This window comes from Bison bison, unplaced genomic scaffold (genome assembly GCF_000754665.1).
Source record: "Bison bison bison isolate TAMUID 2011002044 unplaced genomic scaffold, Bison_UMD1.0 scf7180017864141, whole genome shotgun sequence".
In the NCBI taxonomy this organism is placed as follows: Eukaryota; Metazoa; Chordata; class Mammalia; order Artiodactyla; family Bovidae; genus Bison; species Bison bison.
Window position 1 is genome coordinate 6,292,828 of NW_011494713.1, and position 21,386 is coordinate 6,314,213.

The 21,386-nt window shown below is 43.5% G+C and overlaps 1 long non-coding RNA gene across 2 annotated transcripts; it reads left to right on the forward strand.

Annotated features, from left to right (window-relative positions):
- Positions 1-3,099: 3,099 nt before the first annotated feature.
- LOC104988729 lies at positions 3,100-20,609 on the forward strand. Of its 2 annotated transcripts, XR_825280.1 has the most exons (5): positions 3,100-3,407; positions 4,485-4,607; positions 10,165-10,304; positions 12,745-12,818; positions 20,137-20,609. It is a non-coding gene; the product is annotated as an uncharacterized LOC104988729 (long non-coding RNA). The 2 variants fall into 2 exon arrangements; XR_825279.1 differs by lacking the exons at positions 12,745-12,818; positions 20,137-20,609 and having other exon boundaries at positions 10,165-10,876.
- The last annotated feature ends 777 nt before the right edge of the window (positions 20,610-21,386 follow it).

Here is a 21,386-nt window from a genome sequence, read left to right on the forward strand (position 1 = left end):
ATCAGGGAAGCTTTTCATGTCTAGACCACATTTTCTTTGTCCATTCACCCAGTGATGAACACTCAGGTTGTTTGTATGCCTCGGCTATTGTAAACAATATTGCCATGAACATGAGAGTTCAGATATCTCTTTGAGATAGTGACATAGTTTCTTTTGAATATATCCCCAAAAGTGAGATTGTTGAATCAGAAAGTAGTTCTAGATTTAATTTTGGGAGGAACCTCCATATTGTTTTCTGTATGGCTGCACTATTTTACGTTCCCACCAAGGGAAGGACACAGTCTTTTTACTTTATTTTTTTAATAGTTATTTACTTGACTGCCTTGGGTCTTAGTTGTGGCACCTGGCATCTTCTGTTGTGAACTGCCCGGACTCCAGCTGTGGTTTCCCCACAGCATGCAGAATCTTAGTTCCCCAACCTAGGATTGAACCCACATCCTCTGCATTGCAAGGCAGATTCTTAACCACTGGACCACCAGGGAAGTCCTGGGGAGGGAACAGTCTTCATTTGTGATTCTTTGGGGGCCCATGTTGGAAGGCTTGGCAGAGGGTTAGATAAGGAACCTGAGGACGTCTGTCCAGGGACAGGAGTAGGCAGTGTGGCCAGGCAGTGGACATAGGAAGTCCCAAGAAAGCTGTTTCAAGCTGCCCTGGGGGATTCAGGAAGCAGACTCCACTTGAAAATTAAGCAGGTGGGCAGTAAAGGGGGATCTAGCACATCTCCCTCCAGGACGCTCAGCAAGAGCCCACGCCCTGGCTGGAGACCTGGAGCAGCAAAGCGTTGCTTGATCTAATAGGTCTGGGTGCTTAGGTAGGAACCAGGGGTGGAAGTGGGGAGCACAGCATCATGAGAATTCAGATGCAGGATGAAAACCATCACCACAAGGTATGATTTGGATCTTCCTTAGCCGGGGCTTTATATTCTGGCCTGGCGAATTCCATGCACTGTGTAGTCCACAGGGTGTGCAAAGAGTCAAACATAACTGATCGATTTTCACTTTCACTTTTCCTTAGCCCTGAAACACTACCAACCCACACAATAGGAGGTATTCTTTGTGCTGCTGCAGCCACAAAAGTCTTCTTTGCCCCTTTTGGCTCTGTCAGGATGGGCTCTGGAGCTGTAGTGGCACGGGAGTTGGGGACTGGAGCACCATGGAAACAGAGGTAAACGAGGTGTGTGGGGAGGGAAGGCAGGAGAGGAAACTGACTGGCTGAGAGGCGGAGATCAGATGTCATGGGGCCAAAGCTTGATATAGGCTGATATCTGGGCAAGTTTGGGGGGGATGCTGGCAGGCAAGTGGAGGCTTCTCCTATTTCACTTTCCTCCTCCTCAAATGAGGAGGAAAAACAAACCATTGCTTTACTATTTGAGCAGTACTTTTGACTTTTATTTTATTTTATTTTTTTAAGTTATTTATTTATTTTATTTTTGGCTGCACTGAGTCTTTGTTGCTGCACGCAGGCTTTCTCTAGTTGCAGTGAGCGGGGGCAACTCTTTTTTGTGTTGTGTGGGCTTCTTATTGTGGTGGCTTCTCTGGTTGCAGAGCACAGGCTCTCTAGGGTGCGTGGGCTCAGTAGCTGTGGCCGGTGGGCTTAGTTGCCCTGTGACATATGGGATCTTCCCGGACCAGGGATCGAATCCATGTCCCCTGCCTTGGCAGGCAGACTCTCAACCACTGGCCCACCATGGAAGTCCTGGACTTCTAAATTAAAAATTTAAAAAACAAGCACAGACAAATACAATAGTTACTCCAGTATATTTGCAACAGAATTAGTAAAGGTGCTATAAACTTTGTGCAGCGAGACTGTAACTTATGAGAGATTACCATGCCAATTGTGCATCATGATTGATGTTTAGATCAACTGAACCACAAACAGATTCAACCAATGAAAAAGTCCAAGTTGGTCAAACACACCATAGTCACTAAACTATAGTTGCTGCAGATGACAGGCTGTCAATGGTGGAACAATAGGGGAAAAAAAAAGAATTATCCATGGCTAGTAATTTCTAATAAATTAATAACATCACAAAAGTTCTCAAAATGTCTGTGAATAAGGAGGATAAAAATGCAGAAAATAGGAATCAAGTTACGTCAAGGGACCTAAGTAGATTATCTTGGAGAAACAAAACTTGGGACCTCCAACCGAGACTTCCTCCCTGTGGTCTATGGACAGTCGAAACCCCTGAGCTCTCTGAGAGTTAACAACTCTTTACAAATTCCCAGTGGTACTCTTGATGTTTCAGATGTTTGTGCACTATGTGCTGTGGTCAGTTGCTTCAGTCATGTCTGACTCTGTGACCCCATGGATGGTAGCCCACCAGGCTCCTCTGTCCATGGAATTTTCTAGACAAGAATACTGGAGTGGTTTGCCATGCCCTCCTCCAGGGGATCTTTCCAACCCAGGGATTGAACCTTCGTCTCCTGGGTCTCCTGCACTGCAGGCAGATTCTTTACCACTGAGCCACCAGGAAAGCCCTTTCAGATGTCTAACCACCCCAGTTTGCCACAGACTGAAACTAACTTCCTTGGAAAATACTGCTCTGAGCTGCACCAGTGATGCACCTCCTCTGACCTAATTTCCCAGGGAGGATGCAGGATCTTCTTCTTTTTAAAAGTTTTCATTTACTTGGCTGTGCTGGCATGCAGGGTCTAGCACCCTGACCAGGGATGGACCCTCCCTGCATTGGGAGGGCCTTAACCACTGAATCACTGGGAAAGTCTCTACATTTTTCTCTTCCCCTTTGTACAAGAACCTTAATACTTATGCGTGGTGATGTGACCTCTGACCTCTAAGTCCCTTTTCAGTTTCTTCTAAGGGACACTTTAGAGAAGAGACATCCCAGCATCCTAAAGTGGGAATGAATGTCACACTAACTCCTGTTGCTAGGTTAGAATTATTTTAAGGGAAAGAGGCCTCTTTTATTGTTTTCTCCCTCAGGCTCCTTTCCAAAGCATTGTTTGTAGCTATTGTGTCTTTAAAAAAAAAAAGGGAAATGACTGACTTTAAGTCTGACCCTTGTAAGAGTCAGACTTTGTCCTGGGAACTGGGGTTACAAGAGAGAACAAGCCCAGGCAAGAAATTTATAATCTCACAGGTTCCAAAGACGAGTAAATGTTCAGCCTAACACAGATTCCAACAAAGCATTTTTTTTTCCCTTAAAAAGCTTCCAGAGGCCCTCAGGATAAAGTTTCCAGCACAGTGTACGGAACTTTTCTTTTTCTTTCTTTTCTTTTGCTTTGTTTTGGCTACACTACATGGCTTGTTGGATATTAGTTCTCTGACCAGGGATCAAACCCTGCAGTGGAAGCTTGGAGTCCTAACCAATGGACCGCTGGGGAAGTCCCTGTACAGCTTTTCAAAACCTGATCCACCCAGCTTTCCAAAAGCATCTCCTCCATCTGCAAGTAAGCTGTCTCCACATCTTATGATGTTTTTGTGTTACTGTCTTTGCTTTGTGCGATGGTTTATTTTAGGTACCAATTTGACCAGGCTAAGGGATGCCTTGAAAGGTGGTAAAATATTATTTCTGGGCATGTCTGTGAGATGTTTTTGGAAGAGACTAGTATCTGAATTAGGAGACTAAGTGAAGCAGGTGCCCTTCCCAAGGTGGGTGGCAGCCTCTAATCTGCTGAGAGCTCGAACAGAGCAAAATGAGGTGAATTCACTCTCCCTGATGAGCTGGGACCTCCATGTCCTCCTGTACCTGTTCTGGAGCTTCAGGACTTGGCCTGAATTACACCCCTGGCTCTCCTAGGCCTCCAGCTTGCAGAGGGCAGATGGTGGGACTTCTGGGCTTCCACAACCACATGAGCCAATTCCTAGAATCAGTTTCCTTTTCCATGTATCTCTATGGGCTTTCCAGGTGGCTCACTGGTAAAGAAGCCTTCTGTCGATGCAGGAGATATGGGTTCAATCCCCAGATTGGGAAGATCCCCTGGAGGAGGAGATGGCAACCTACTCCAGTATTCTTGCCTGGGAAATCCCAAGGACAGAGGAGCCTGGTGGGCTACAGTCATGGGGTCATAAAGAGTCAGACATGACTGAGCATGCACACACCTATCTCTCTACATCCTACTGGTTCAGATTCTGGAGAACCTAGCTCATACACCGTGAGTACCTTTCTCCTTTGACTCCACCTGAAGGCTCCGTATCCTTCATAAGGCAGGATAAATGTCACTGGCCTGGTGACACTCTTCCAGATCCTCCCATAGAGAGTTAGTTATTCCCTCTCTTCTGCTGGCACTTTGTCCATACCATATGAACTTAATTCATATCTGTGTTGCCGGCACAGAATAGACAATCAATGTTTGTTCAATAACATGGATGAAGTTTTGATTGGCAGGGTACTTCTGAGGGCTCAGGTGTAGCATGGGTTCATTAGTGGCAGAGAGGAGGGAATAGGAGTAGCCCAAGATGTATGCTGAACAGGAAGATGGGGGAACACTGAGGGGAACTCAATTTCCTTAATAATTTTGCTTCAGATTTGCTCTGCCTAGGGGCAGTGTTGCCTGTGGAAAAGAATGCTGTTAGAAACAACCTTTGATCATTGGCTTTTTATGGGCATTTCTCAGGAAGCTCATTCTCCATGTGATCCAAACCTTAAGGTAGGTAGTGATCATATTTGGGTTTTCAAATTTACGGAGTCTTTTATTTAATTTTAATACAGTAATAATACCTTACAATTATCTGGTATCTTTCATCTTTAAGCTTCAAAGTATTTTCTAAATATTAACAGGCGTGAATTGCCCCAGGGGGTTAATGTTACGGGGTCCATTTCTCTGCTGGGTGATGGTATGATGGAGAGTTAGCTAACATGGCAAGGGGATGTAGAGATGATTACTATTTTTCAAAAATATTTTTATTATAAAATATTTTGAACAGAGAAATAAGGAGAATACTACAATGAATGTCAATGTACTTACTATTTAACCATGAATTGATGGCCAACCTTACCCATTTCTACTTTCCCATGTCATATTGACGCAAACCTCAGGTACCATACATTTTCATCATAAATATTTCATCTCCAAAAGATAAAACAAACCCATAACCATGATAACAGTATTACACCATAGACAATAAACAATAATTTCCTACTACCAAGTATTTAATCCATTTTTTTAAATTTTATTTTTTATTATATTTTTGGCCTTACCACATGGCATGTGGGATCTTAGTTCCCTGACCAGGGATTGAACTCACGCCCCCTGCGGTGGAAGTGCGGACTCCTAACCTCTGGACCACCAGGGAATTCCCAATCCATTTTTAATTTTCAATTGTTCTATAAATTTCATAAATTTTGTGACTTTGAGTTCAGATCTAAAAATGGCTCACATACTATGTTGGGTGATATGCCTCTATTTTGTTGTTAATTTATTTGCTTTTTGCCGTACCACTTGACATGTGGCATGTGGGACCTTAGTTCTCCCACCAGGGACTGAACTCATACCCACTGCCCTGGAAGCACAGAGACTTAACCACTGGAAGACCAGAGGAGTCCCTGGTATGTCTTTTACATTTCTTTTAAATGTACAGGTTCTTCTCTCTTGTAATTTATTTGGTAAAGAAATCAGACTTTGGAGCTTCCCTGGTGGCTCAATGGTGTAGAATCCACCTGCCAATGCAGGAGATATGGGTTTGATCACTGATCTGGGAAGACCCCATATGCCTCGAAGCAACTGAGCCCATAAGCCACAACTATTGAGCCCGTGCTCTGGAGCCCAGGAGCGCAACTGCTGAAGCCCCCAACCCCTAGAGCCTGTGCTCCACAACAAGAGCGCTCACTGCAGTGAGAAGTCTGTGCACTGCAACTGCAGAGTAGCCCCGCTTGCCACAACTAGAGAAAAGCCTGCACATCAAGGAAGACCCAGCACAGCCAAAAATAAATATAAAAGATAAATAGATAAGATTATAAATACGTATAAAGAAATCAGGCTTTGTCCTGTGGAATTCCCACTGTCTCTTCTCTTTTCTTCTGTCCTTCCTATAAATTGATAGTTGGACCTAGAGGCCTACATCAGAACTGGATTCGATTTGACAAGTTTAAAGGTGATGATGTTTTCACCCATCAAAAGACAGATAATGTCTGGTTGTCTTTTGTGATGTTAGCAGTTGTTGATGATTTATGTCTACAGTCATTAGTGTATTAGGGATCCCTTCATTATTTATTAATGGGAAGGTATAGGGAGGAACTTCATCCACTATTTGGTTATTCTCAGTACAGTTTGCATTGGAAAGAAAAATGCTGATTTTCTCCCTTTGTTTACTAATTTTCAAAATAATGAGTTGGTTTTTAGCATCATCCAACAGTATACAATTTGATTATTTAATATATTAATATTGAGGTGTAAGGAGCCCGTATGCAATGCAGGAGATGTGGGTTTGCTACCTGGATCAGGAAGATCCCCTGGAGAAGGAAATGGCAACTCACTCTAGTATTCTTGTCTGGGAAATCCCATGGACAGAGGAGACTGGTGGGCTACAGTCCATGGGGTCACCAAAGAGCAGACACAACTTGGTGACTAAATAACAGCAACAAACAAAATAATTGACATAAACTACATATATTAAAGTGTTTACCTTGATGGGTTTTCACAAATGTATATACCTGGGAAACTGTCAGAATTATGAAAATGAACATATTACTCATGAATCAGGCTTTTAAAGTATTTTATAAGCTGATAAATTTAAATGTTGATATTTTTGACTGTTTTCATTAATATTCTTTTTGAAGCTAAGACAGTCCCATTTTTTAACAATGGTAGCTTATTTGAAGCTCCCGTGGTCCTTTTGAAATGTCCTTATTGTCTTTGTTAATTTCTTTGCTGTCTTTTAAAAGAATATTTATATTTTTATTTATTCACTTACTTGGTTTTAACAGGTCTTAGTTTTGGCCTGTGGGATCTAGTTCCCCAACCAGGGATGGAACCCAGGCCTCCTGCATTGGGATCTCGGAGTCTCAGCCGCTGGACCACCAGGGAAGCCCCAGATAGGACATCAGACTTCTCCAAGGAGTTCGAGGTCCTTTCAGTGGGAAACCGGATGTATCATATATTAAGTGGTGGTGAAACAAAGCGGGAAAATCCAATAAAATTTGTCGTCTGGGTTCACGGTAGTCAGAAGGCAAGAGCTGTTTCACCAAGCAGCTCTGTAATTATGTCGTTTTGTCTGTGCAGCTCTTTCCACTTTGGTGTTCAAAGTAGATTTTTATAGGATTAAAATTCATCTTTGGGGCAATCTAAGAATGGAAGAAAGGGTTTACCGAGATTATTATCCCATTTTATAGCTGGGAGAACAGACCAAATTGTTGTGACTTGTCCATTAGGGGCAAATTTGAATAGAATCTAGCCTCCTAAGCCTGAAAACAGGATTCTCATTTTGCTGCCAGGACCTCCTGGCCTCACAACTTCAATCCCCCCCTCCATCTTTTTTTTTTTTTTTAATGAATAAGGGATAGGAAGTAGTGAGGAATGAGAAAGAAGAAAAATCAGAGGTTTCTTTTTTTTTTTTTTAACTCTCTTTTCCTTTTTCTTCCTTTTCCTCCCTCCCTCTTCCTCTCTCCCTCCCTCCCTCTCTTTCTTTCTTTCTTAGTATTCTTGCCTGGAGAATTCCACGGACAGGCTAGAGTCCATAGGGTTACAAAGAGTCAGACACAACTGAGCGACTAAGCACAGACATTCTATTCTCTGTGCCTTTGAGGGCTTTCCAGGTGGCGCACGCAGGACCCTCAGGTTCAATTCTTGGGTGGAGGAGATCCCCTGGAGGATGAAATGGCAACCCACTCCAGTATTCTTGCCTGGGAAATCCAATGGACAGAGGAGCCTGGTGGACTATGGTCTGTGGGGTCGTAAAGAGTCAGACACAACTGAGCAACTGAACACATAGGTCTCTGAACTCGTTGGAAATACATGAGGAATGGGATGTAAAATTAGAGAAAGGAATCACAGAATTCTGGGCTTTGAAGAGCCTCCTTAAACTCTGCAGCCCAACCCCCTCCACTCAGAGAGGCTCAATCAAGATAAATGGGCACTCTCCTTTTAGAAAGATGCAGCCAAGTGTAGTCCACTTCGAACTGCATCCATTTGGACTAACAAAAGCAAGTCCCCCAAATGGCAGCTTTAAGTTTACGAAAATGAATCCAAGTCGAAGTGCTCAGGGAGAAACAAATGACCAGGAATAAACAGCGATGTGAACTCAACGACAGCCATGTGGGAAAAAGAAGGGTCTGTGCAAATAGCGCTTTGCAGCTCCGGCTTTGATTTTGCCTAGTCCTCACTGAGGAAATGCAAAGTTAGTTCAGTTTGTACTGACTAAAGTGATTCAGTTAACTAGCTTTACAGGTTCTCTCTGCTGTGTCAGTGTAGGCCACAAAGAAACATCGAGGATTCATTTTCCGTAAAGGTCTTTAAAAATGTATAGACTTAGTGTGTGCATGTGCATGCAGTCGTGTCTGACTCTTTGCAACCCCACAGACTATAGCCCTCAAGGCTCCTCTGTTCATGGCATTTCCCAGGCAAGAATACTGGAGTGGGTTGCCATTTCCTCTGCCAGGGGATCTTCCAGACCCAAGGATCAAACCCATATCTCATGTCTCCTGCATTGGCAGGCAGGTTCTTTACCACCTGCGCCACCTGGGAAGCTATATGGTCTTTCTGGAGTGTTAGAATATATTTTACGTTGGATGAGGATGTTGCAGTGTGATCTGCCTTAAAGCAAGCTACCTGTCATATTTACAAAACGCGTTTTCCTTTCTCCACATGCTTCATTCTGCTCCTCTTGGCCCATCCCCCACACATAACAGGACACTTCCAGGGTCAGCGTCCTTCCTATGAGCTCCCATGGCTCCTCTGTGCATGCTTTCCCACTTTTTTAAAATAGGCAATGATTACTTATATATCCGATTTTCAGAATTGTATTTTGTGAACTTTTCTTATAATGCTGTGAAATTAAGGAATAATGATGATGCAACTTCTTTCTTATAAACTTAAAAATATCTATTAGACAAGTGATTAAAAGTCTTAGTGATGACTGTAAACAGAATTTCAATAGTAAATATTTGTGCCAAAACATATCTTATTTTACTTTTAATCTTTCAATAAACTTTCCTATGCCTATGCTTGGTCATCTTTTAGCATCTGTTTTTTTTTTTTACTCTATTTATTGAAGTAGAGTTGGTGTACAATATTATATAAGTTAGAGGCATACAACATAGTGGCTTACAATGTTAAAGGTTATATTCTATTTATAGTTATCATATAATATTGGCTATATTCCCTGTTTTGTATGACAAAGACTTGTAGTTTATTTTATATATAATAGCTTGTAACTCCTAATCCCCTACCTCTGCGTCCCCCTCCCCACTGGCAACCACTAGTTTGTTCTCTATGTCTGTGAGTCTTCTTTTTGTTATATTCACTAGTTTGTTGTAGTTTTTAGATTCCATGTATAAGTGATATCATACAATATTTGCCTTTCTCTGTTTGACTTATTTCAGTTAGCATAATACTCTACAAGCCCATCCATGTTGCTGCAAATGGCCAAATTTCATTCCTTTTTATGGCTGAGTAATATGCCATTGTATATGAATACCTCATCTTCTTATTCCAGTCACCTGTTAATGAATATTTAGGTTTCTTTCCGTATCTTGTAAATTGTTTTGGTTACCCTAAACTTCAAATTAAATCCTGTATAACCCAGAATGACTTCCCCATACCTCAGTATGTGAAATTTTCTTCCATCATTTTCCCCTCTTAATTGAAAATCTTTCCATAGGAAACACTGATAATCAATATATTTTTCTAATGTTGCAAGAGTGGCTCAGTTGCCTGCTCTTAGGTCCATTCATATATTGTTAAAAAAAAAGATCTTTCTTTTTCTTTGGTCATACATTCATAGCTAAAATGTTTCTTATGAATTGAACCTGAATTTCCCTCTTTCTCTTCCTTTCTTCCTTTTGTTTTTAAAAAATAGCCTACATTGCTTTTTCCCTAACTTTACTGAGATATAATTGGTACATAGCAGTGTATAAATTTAAGGTGTACACCTGATGATATGATACGCCTATATATTGTGAAATGATGACTGCAATAAGATTAGTTATCACCTCCATCATCTCACATAATTACTGTTTTCCCCCTGCAAATCATTGTTCTTTTTCTACAGATAGGCTCATCATCACGGATAAAGGCGAGGAACCTGCCCTTTAAATAAACCTGCCAGATTTGAAGTGTCTGAATGAGCATCCTCTTGTGGCATCAGCGTGGCACTCTCCAGGCTCGTTCCAAAGGCAACTGTTTGCGGGTGTCAGTGTCAGAGGCGCGTTCCTTGTACATCCTCAGTGGTCATAACACTGTCATTTTAGAGCAGATTTCAGTTTGTTTTTTTTTTTAATTATTTATTTGGCTGTGTCAGGTCTTAGCTGTGGCTTGCAGGATCTTCTTGTGTTGCTGTGGCTCATGGACATTCTAGCTGTGGCGCGGAAGCTCAGGCGTTGTGGTGTACCGCCTTATTGGCCTTGAGGCCTGTGGGATCTTAGTTCCCCGAACAGGACTTGAGCCCGAGTCCTCTGCATTGCAGGGTGGATTCTTCACTGGACCACCAGGGGAATCCCCAGATTTCATTTTTGAAACCAGCTCCAAATCATGTGGAGTGAAGTCTGATAAAAGGAAGTAAGTGACCCAACTTGAGAATGCCATTTTAGATTCAAAAGCAAGTCTTAAATGACTCAAATCAGAGGCAATTCCCAGGGAGAAATTCCAAATACATTATCAACAAAGACAACGTCAGGGAAATAAGCCTATGGATCTCAGGGAGCAGAGTGTTAGTCACTCAGTTGTGTCTGACTCTTTGTGACCCCATGGACTGTAGCCCACCAGTCTCCTCTGTCCATGGAATTCTCCAGGCAAGAATAGAATACTGGAGTGGGTAGTCATTCGCTTCTCCAGGAAATCTTCCGAACCCAGGGATCGAACCCCGGTCTTCTGCATTGTGGGCAGATTCCTTATTATCTGTGCTATAGCGGGGGAGAGGGCTCATTTGGATTTGTAAATTCTACTGTATGGATTTGAAAATCTCTTCAGTACAGAAACAAACCTTTCAGAGCTGGATTCAAATGACAAATAAGAATGATACAGTCAGTCCTCCGAACTGTGCTTTCTTTTCTGGTCAGGCCCCAGCTCAGGCTCCCAAGTTGGTCCCCCTGCTGCCACTGATAACATCACGGGCACCTCCAGAGCCCTTCCTGCCTTTGTTCTGGGTGTCACTGATGTTAATCAAATGGGAAGGAAACACAATTCAGAGCTCACAAAGCAAAGGGGAACTGATTTTCAAGTTCATGACTTTCAAATCCAGGGCACAAAGGCAGAGGCATTTTAACCAGGTATGTGAGGCTGGAGCTACTACTCTTAAATCTGTGCTTTCCTTTTAATGGGAAGTGCTTTTTAATTCACACTTTGGGGACTTATTTTACTGCACGAAGAGTTTTGTTCCCATGCATTTTTGGTTTGATGCCTTCCTACATGGAGTGTGAAGAGAATGTGTAAATAGGCCCCTGGAAAATCAAAAGTCTCATTAACTCTGTGTCTATTTAATCCAGCAAATGTTTGTTAAAGGGGTGTGATCCAGGCAGTGTAGTAGGAGTCAGAAATGGAAGAGGAGAAAGAGGTGTCTGCCCTAAAGGAGTTTGCAATTTGCTTATGTAATCTGACAGATACATAGATAAATGCCAGAATCAGGTGCTGACAGAGGAGAGAAGAAAGGAGGTTAACCTGGGAGGATGGCAGAGGACTTCATAGATCCAATTACATTTTAGTTGGATTTTAAAGGGCAGATAAAAATCTTAGCTGAATTGGGGATTGTGAGCAGGATGGAAATCCAGATGGACAAAAGAGAATACGTTCAGACCTGGAAAACACAGAGGATCCTGGTGAAATGGTGCCTAATCCCACCTCCCTGACCATTGGTGTGAGGGAGACCGTAGCCACTGAGAGAACAGGAAAGAATGGACACCTGAACCAGTCTCTGCTCTTATTAAACGGGATTCCTCTTCCCTTCCATTTTCTCTCAGACTTAATTGATTTCAGGCAACTCCCCTGCAGACTTAAGAGAAAGTCTTAATTCACTGCTCTTCCTGAAATACACTGGTCCCTCGGTTCATCAGAGGTTGGTTCCAGGACCTCCCTCGGATACCAAAATCAGAGAATGCTCCACTCTCTTGTAGTAAAGGGTGTGGTACAGCCAACTTTCTGTATCCTCGGGTTCTGTATCCTCGGGTTCTGCATCCTTGGATTCAACCAACCAGAGATCAAAGTAAGTTTGGCTGAGACTTCTCCCAGTGAATAGGAATCTGCCTGCCAATACAGGGGACACAGGTTCGATCCCTGGGCCAGGAGGATTCCACATGCCATGGAGCAGCTAAGCCCGTGCCTACACGCTGCAATTATTGAGCCCACGCAATACAGCTATTGAAGCGCCTGTGCGCTGTAATAGAGAAGGCACCGCAGTGAGAAGCCCTCGCACCACAACTAGAGAGCAGCCCCTGCCCTGTGCAACTAGGGAAGAGCCCGTGCAGCAACGAGGACCCAGCGCGGCCAAAAATGAATACATAACTTAAAAAAAAAAATTAGTTTGTTTGAACCTGCGTTGTGGAGCCCACAGACCTGGAGGGCCGAATGTGTAGCTACATCTTGAAAGGAAAAACTTTAAAAACCCAATGATTTAATTATTGGGATTGCTTTTTTACAGTTTATCTGAGCAAGGTGCTTATAAGGAACATGCTTTCGACCAAGGAACCTTGTTGGAGCACAGAATCACAGCAGGTAAGTGAGCACTGAAGAGGATTTCTGTCTAGGGATGTGTGTTTGGGGAGCAGGGATGAGAGGCTGCAGACCAAGGCCTGTGGAGCGATTGATGGCTCTACATCTTTCTCTTTTGTCTTTATTGAATTTGTTGTATTACTGCTTCTATTTTTTTCTGTTTTGGGGTTTGGGAGCTACAAGGCTTGTGGAATATTAACTCCCCGACTAGGGAATTGAACTCACACCCCCTGCATTGGAATGTGAAGTCTTAACCACCGTACCATCAGAGAAATCCCAACTCTACATCCCATCCTGGTTTCCCCCATGGGCTGCATTTCTCCCTGATTGCTTTTTGTGCCAGTCTTCCATTTGTGTCCTCTCCCATCTTCTTCCTTTAAGTCCACCTGCTTTTTCCAGATCCAGTACCATCACACATGCACCATATGGCATGATGTTATAATTTGGCAAAAGCCAGTTAAAATGAAATTAAACTCTCCTTTACCCTGCCCCATCTCTTCCCTTTCCTTCTGTTCCTAGTTAATAGTCTTTGCGGTTCTGTGGGAGGCTCACACAGCTGGTAGCCTGTGGAAGGAGCCATAAAATGATGTAAGAAGCCACTCCAGAAATAAACACATTGATCCTGCAAAATGCCTGAGCTTAACTCTGTAAAAGAGATCCAGCAGAGACCCGAAACAGACGTGTCCATTGTGACTGTGTTGTTTGGCATTAATGTAGATCTGTTTTACCATATGTCACATATCCGGTGTCTCCAAGGCATGAAGTTTTCCAGTGAAGCACATTTTCAAAATAACTGAAGGTTATCATGTCAGGGATAAAATTAACATTTTTCTTTTATTAGAATCTTTATAAAACATGATCACTCTCTTATCTTCATTTTGTGTTAGACTGTTGGTGCAGAATAAAGTAAAGAATCCACCTGCCAGTGCAGAAGACATGGGTTCGATCCCTGGGTCGGGAAGATCTCCTGGAGGAGAAAATGGCAACCCACTCCAGTCTTCTTGACTGGAAAATTCCTTGGGCAGAGAAACCTGGTGGGCTACAGTCCATAGGGTTGTAAAGAGTCAGACATGACTGAGAAGCTGAGCACACCCACATCCTGGGTTCTGCTAAAAATATGTTGTCATATAAAATATTATAGAAAGAATATAAGAACAGCCTTTAGGTACATTTCTTTCCCCTTTATTTTAAACAAAAACAAGTTTACAGAAGAGTTGGAAATACAGAGAACTTGTTTTCCCTGAACCATCTGAGAGTACATTGCTCACGTAATGCCCCATCATTCCCCCGATACTTGTTCCAGGCTGAATCATGTCCTCCCAAAATTCATATGTTGAAATCCTAATTCTTGGGATTCATAATGGGACTGCATTTGGAAATAGGATCTTTAAGGAGGCAATTAGGTTGAAACGAGGTCCAGTGTGACTGGTGTCTTCAGAGGAGGACATTTGGACACAGACATGGTACATAGGGAAGGCGATGAGAAGACACAGGAAGAAGATGACCATGTACCAACCAGGGAAAGAGGTCTGGAGCAGATCCTTCCTTCATGGTCCTCAGAAGAAAATAACCCTGCTGACACCTTGACCTTGGACTTCCAGTCTCTTAGTACTGTGGGATTTCTTGTGTGTGTATGTGTGTTTCGTTTTAAATTAATTAATTTATTTTTGGCTGCACTGGATCTTCCTTCACTGTAAGTTAGAATAAACAAATAAAGCCCTTAAAAAAAAAGATTCCAAAAAAAAAAAAAAAAAGATTCCAAATCAGGTCTGTTCAACTCCAAAGCCCATGTCATTTCTAATCTTCCAGGCTGTCTCACATAAAGAACACTAAACACATTTGAAATTAATCCACCAGGGTCAATGGGGTTTATCTAACTTTATTGATCATTGTCCAGCAGAGAAATATTTAGCACACCCCAAAACACAAGGACTGATATCCCTGGTGACACAGTGGATAAAAATCATCCTGCCAATGCAAGGGACACAGGTTCTATCCCTGGTCCAAGAAGATCCCACATGCCAAGGAGCATCTAGACCCATGGGCTGCAACTACTAAAGCCTGGATGCCCTATAGCCCATGCTCCGCAACAAGAGAAGCCACCAAATGAGAAGCCCCTACTTACTGCAACTAGAGAAAACCTGGGTCTCCTAGGTTGCAGGCAGCTTCTTTACCCTCTAGCCACCAGCATGCTCCCCCCAATCTGATTTTGAGTGATTAGGTGAGGAGCCTACAAGTCCAGGAAGTTAGAAAAAAAAAAACAACTCACAGCATCAGAATCCAGCCCGAGGAATCCTCAGTGCCCTGTGAATTTCCTGGATGACTCTACCCAACCTCCAAGTCTGACAACTGCGTTATAGGTTGTTGTTGTTCATCCGTTCAGTGACTCTTTGAGACCCCATGCACTGCAGCCCGCCAGGCTTCCCTGTCCTTCACTGTCTCCCAGAGTTTGCTCAAATTCATGGCTGTTGAGTCGGTGATGAGTTATAGGTAACCAGTCTCTGATTCACAAGGAGGAAAGTACTGCTGCTTGGCTACTTGATCCCTTAGCTGGCAATCCATTTACGTGTGGAAGTAACCAGTGAACTGATACAAAGCCTGTTTGTTTTTTTAAAGCTTTAAAGATTCTCTCTGGGTATCTCTCCACTGTCCTTTCACCCAAGTTCAGATGCAGGAAGGAAGGACTCAGTTTCCCAGGCTGCTGCAGGCTTGGGGGCTGGTCTTTCCAAGGACAGTGCAGATTTGAGGTCTTTAAACCATATACTCAGGGACAGAACTATAAATACCCAGAATGCCTCTGGCTCAGACAGTAAAGAATCCTCCTGCAATGCTGGAGACTTGGGTTCAATCCCTGGGTTGGAAAGATCCCCTGGAAGAGGGCATGGCAACCTACTCCAGTATTCTTGCCTGGAGAATCCGCATGGACAGAGGAGCCTGGTGGGCTACCGTCCATGGTGTTGCAGAGAGTCGGCTATGACTGAGTGACTAAGCACAGCATAGCATGAAATAAACAAAATCAGAAACAGAGAAAAGACTGGTGGTTGCCAAGGGGGGTGCCGTGTGGGATAGGGTGGGAGTGGGAGTTTGAGTTTAGCAAACAACAAGGTCCTTCTGTAATAGCACAGGGAACTATATTCAATATTCTGTGATTAACCATAATGGAAAAGAATATGAAAAAGAATGGATATATGTATAAAACTGAATCACTGTTGTATAGCAAAATTAACACATCATAAATCAACTCTACTTCAATAAAATAAACCAAAAAAAAAGAGTATCTGATGTCTTAAATAGATATCTAGTAATTAACAAAGAATCAAGGATTATAAGTGAGAATTTATGACTATCCAAACAAGTTTTTATACCCTTTGGCCTGTTTGAATGTCTTGGTTGTTCCCTTACCATATTCTTCCATTAGGCGCTTTTTCTTTTTTAAAGATTTTTTTAAAATTATTTTTATTTATTTATCTGGCTCTGCCGGGTCCTAGTTGTGCTATGAGAGCTCTTATCTGTGGCATGTGGCATCTCGTTCCTCCACCAGGGATCAAACTGAGGCCTTCTGCATTGGGAGGGTGAAGTCTTAGCCACTGGGCCAACAGGAAGTCCCTACAAATTTTTTTGATGTGGACCATTTTTTTTTTTAAGTCTTTATTGAATTTGTTACAATATTGCTTCTACTTTATTTTATTTTTGGCCACGAGGCATATGGGATCTTAGCTCTTTGACCAGGGATCAAACCTGCACCCCCTGGGTTGGACGGCAAAGTCTCAACTACAGGACCACTAGGGAAGTCCCTAGATGAAAATGAGATGGCCCCAGGAGTTTGTCTTCAGAGGCAATGAGAAAGGAGGAAGATGTATGTGGGGCGTGTGGGGCTTGGGGGAGGTCTTGGACGAGGAGCAGCTCCATGGGGTAGAGTGGAGTAGGGGCACGAAGCAAAAATGAGTCCCTGAGTCCTTGGGACTGAGGCGGGATGGAAAAGAAGAACATGGCAGCTGGGTCTGGGAACTGGCTCTGGGAATCCCACAGGGAAAAAAGCTTTGGTGCCCTTTGACCCAGTCATCCTACTTCTAGAAAGCTCTCCTAGGAAAATAATCCAAAAGAAAAAATATCTAAACCCCTTGACTTTTCCCAGCCTCTCAGGCCTGTGGGTACAGACAGGGATCCATTCATAGCGATGTCTGTGGTCCTTGGCATCCTGGCCCACATGCAGAACTGGGTGACCTTAAGTCTTTGGCTTAGAGCCGGCGAATCAGGTCTCAGAGTCCCCTGCAAGGGGCTCGAGCATGCTAAGGACCAGATGTGCTTCTGTTCTGCTCATGCTTGTTGTGGAAGTCCTCAGCCTGCAGACCATGGGAGGGTGGCCCTTTGTTTTAGGTCCAGTGCAGCCAATTAAATAAGCATTAAAAAATTAATAAGACAGTTTTCTCTTCACCTCCTCTTTTCAAAAGAGAAAAATAAACACTCATTTTCCATTTTCTTGACTCTCCATCTCTCCCCTCTAGGCCAATGCAGGCCTGCTCTGCATTGCATGTCATCTCTTACTAAGAGTTGCCTGAAAATTTCCCTGCACCTCACCCACAATCTTCCCTTAGGCTCTGAGTAACACACTTACATGTTCATTGTAATATTAGGTATTGGGCTTTCCAGGCAGCACTAGTGGTAAAGAATCCTGCTGCCAGTGCCGGACATGTGGGAAACACGGCTTCCATCCCTGGGTCGGGAAGATCCCCTGGAGGAAGAAATGGCAACCCACTCCAGTATTCTTGCCTTAAAAAAATCCCATGGACAGAGGAGCCTGGTGTGTTACAGTCCATGGGGTTGTAAAGAGTCTGACACGACTGAGCACACACACAATATTAGGCATAATAGTGAAAAGCTGAAAGTAATCTGAAAAAACAGTAGTAGAGGGATAATTGGATAAGTGATAGAGTGTAACCTCTTGTGAGTTATACAGAGCCAATAACAATTATGAAGACTCTGTAACAACATAAAAAATGTGCTTATGATTTAATTTTAAGTGATAAAAAGAATACCCACTACTATGATTTCAGCTCCATAAAAATGATACATGCCCATGAAATGAATAGAAAAGAAACTTGAACAAATGAAAACTAATTCAACTTGGAGTGTGAATAGGGTAGGTGCGTTTTTTTTTTTTCCTGTACTCAGTGTTCCATTAATTTATCACTAATGTCATTTATTTGATAAAGAATAACCGTTGTGGGGACTTCCCTGGTGGTCCAGTGGTTAAGACTCTGTGCTTGAAATGCAGAGGACATGGGTTCAGTCCCTGGTTGGAACTAAGATCCCATATGCCTCAAGGTGCAGCCTAAAAAGATAAGTTATTAGAAAAAATGAATACAATGCTGGATCCCACTTTGAGATATGCTTTGTACATACCTCAATTTTCATATAAGCTTCAGAAGAGTAGCTCAACTTTACCAATCTCCTCCCTGGGGGCATTTCCTGCTTGAAATTCTAGAAGCTGTCTGAAAAGCTTTCTTATCTATACTGGCAAGGTGTAATCCCGTGATTTCAGGAGGAACAATAATAACATTTCAAGAGGAAACACTAGAGACCAATCAGAACATGAACATTCTGATAGTTGCCTCCCTCACAATCCTCTGGGTCTTCTGGGACTTCCCTGGTGGTCCAGTGGTTAAGAATCCACCTTCCAATGCAAGGGATTCTTTGTGACCCATGGACTGTAGCCTACCAGGCTCCTCTGTCCATGGAATTCTCCAGGCAAGAATACTGGAGCAGGTTGCCATTTCCTCTTCTAGGGAGGAACTTCCTCCTCCCTTCCCAAACCAGGGATTGGATCCAGGGATTGAACCCAGGTTTCCCGCATTGCAGGCAGACCCTTTACCAACTGAGCCACCAGGGAAATAGCCAATGCAGGGGACCCTGGTTCAATTTCTGAGCAACTAAGCCCACAAGCAACAAAGATGTCACATGACACAAGAAAGACCAGACACAGTCAAATAAATAAATATTAAAAAAAGGTCCTCTGACTGCAACTGAAGGGGGTCTAATAGAGAAGAGCAATCTGGCTGGTTGTCAAGAAATTAGAGCTCTTCTGTGGGTGCTCACGGCTATTTGTAGTGTGTCGTGCTCCAATCTGTCAGCTACAAAAACTACTGACCCACAAGGCTGGTTATCAAGGCCTTACCCCATGAAGAATTGACTCTGCTTCCCCTTTGGTTGGCCTTCATTCTGGGTTTTTTTGCCTACCTGCCCCTGTGGATTCATGATTCATTGTAACCTTTCTCCCAGCTAGGTACATTGCTCTCAGGGATGAAGCTGATGGTCTTGTCCCTCTATTTTGACACAACAAGACCTGAATAGCAGGATGGGGAGCCAAGCTGGCTTGGATCCTGAGAACACTGAATTCCGTCCACCTGGAGCCTAACTCCTAAATTGAGGCCCCTGACTCGAGGAAGTCCTATAGATATAAATATATATGTTACTCATTCTGTGTCTGACTCTTTGCAACCCCTGGTCTGTAGCCCGCTAGGCTCCTCTCACCATGGGATTCTCCAGGCAAGAATACTGGGGTGGGTTGCCATGCCCTCCTCCAGGGGATCTTCCAGACCCAGGGATCAAACCTGAGTCTCTTATGTCTCCTGCATTGGCAGGTGGATTCTTTACCACTAGTGCCACCTGGAAACCTGGCCTCCTCCTTGGGCTTGATTACTACAAGCCCAAGTTTTGCTACAGAAGCTCGCAGAACTCGGGAAACCCTTTGACTCCTGAGCTCACTGGTTTATTATGAAAGAGCATCCCACAGGAACAGCCCAGGGCAAGGTATGTGAGAAGGGATGTGAACTTCCATGCTCTTTCTGAGGCCATTCTTCCCACAATGCCAGATGTTCACCAGCCTGGATGCTCTTTGAACCCTGTTATTTTGTTTTTGTTTGTTTGTTTGTTTGTTTTTGAGGATTCATTATATAGACATGATTGATTACATCAGCGGTCATTGGTAACTGACTCAACCTCCAGTCCCTCTTTCCTCCTTGGAAATCAGAGGGTGGGACCAAAGGTTCCAACCCTCTAATCCTCTAATCATGTGGCTGGCTCCCCTGTCGACCAGTCCCCACCCTTAGGTTAGGTTACGTGTGTATGTTCTGTCGCTTCAGTAGGAAGCCAAGGCTCTCTAAAAGCCACCTCATTAATATAATGAAAGAAACTTTTAGGGCTTGCATTACTAGGAGCTTGGTGCTAGAAATGGGTCAAAGGTCAAATATATATATTGCTTGTTATAACCACGATATCACTGACTTGTGGATAATGATGGTCCTCTCTGCTTTTGCCTCAGGAAACAGAGAACATCATACCCGCTCTGTGAGTCTTACGGAAATTCTAGAGCCTCCAACAGGTTCATGGCAGTGAAGTTAGTTAAACAGTTTCAAAGAAAGAACAAGTCCTGCTACTTTATGAAGGAGCTGCTGAAGAACTTTGGCCACTGTGCTCTCAAGCAGAATGACTTCTCCAGAGACTCACTGAGAGGACCTGCCAGCAGGTGCATGAACCCTTGTTGAGGGCACTGGCTTTACCATGAGAGGACTTGACTCAAGACCAGTTCTGCCACATTCCAGGCGAGTGACTTGGGCCTCACATTTCCTGATCTGTAGAATGGGAATAACAACACCTCCTAAAAAAGTTTGTTGTGAGGATCAAATCAGGTGTGTGAAAATGTTAAAAAAAAAAAAAGAAAAAAGAGACAGTTGCCCGAATTATTAGTGCTGTGTAACTAATGATTTTATGAATTACAATGGAGCATGGGTTAGGGTTAAAAGAACACAGAAGGGCTTCCCTGGTGGTTCAGTGGTAAAGAATCTGCCTGCCAATGCAGGCGACACGGGTTCCATCCCTGACTTGGGAAGATCCCACGTGCCTGGGGGCAACTCAACCCCTGCACCACAACTATTGAGCCTGTGCTTTAGAGCTCAGGAGATGCAGCTACTGAGCCCATATGTCCTAGAGCCCCCTGCTCTGCAACAAGAGGAGCCATTGAAATGGAAGCCCTGTGCACCGCAACTAGAGAAAAGCCCGTGCAGGAATAAAGACCCAGTACAACCAAAAATAAATAAACAGATAAATTAAAAAAAAAATCTATCTTAAAGAACAAAACATGGAAGACTGGCCCTACTGGACAGGCCAGTCCCATTTGCTAAGTGCTGGGGTCGGGGAAGATGGCAGAGAGAGGGCTGAAGTTAAGGGTTCACATCAAAGGATCCTCTGTGGATGAGCAACTGACATTAGAGGGCTCTTCTGGCTCCCTGTAGAGGGGTGGTGGTAGGGGTAACAATAGGGACATTCAGTCCTTCGTCTGTGTCCCAGATCCCAAACTGGACCGTGGGGAGGAGCCTTTGCTGGCAAACAGGCTGGCATCCATTCCGGGAAAGAAGTTGGCTCCATACGCAGCTTGTCCATCAACCACAATCTTTTCAGCGCTAGGATCTCCGTACGTCTTGGGAGAAGGCACTGCTTCCCAGGTCTTTACACCCTGGAGATGGCATCACACTTGGTGGCAGGTGGGCTAAGCGCCCCTCCGTCACTCAGATC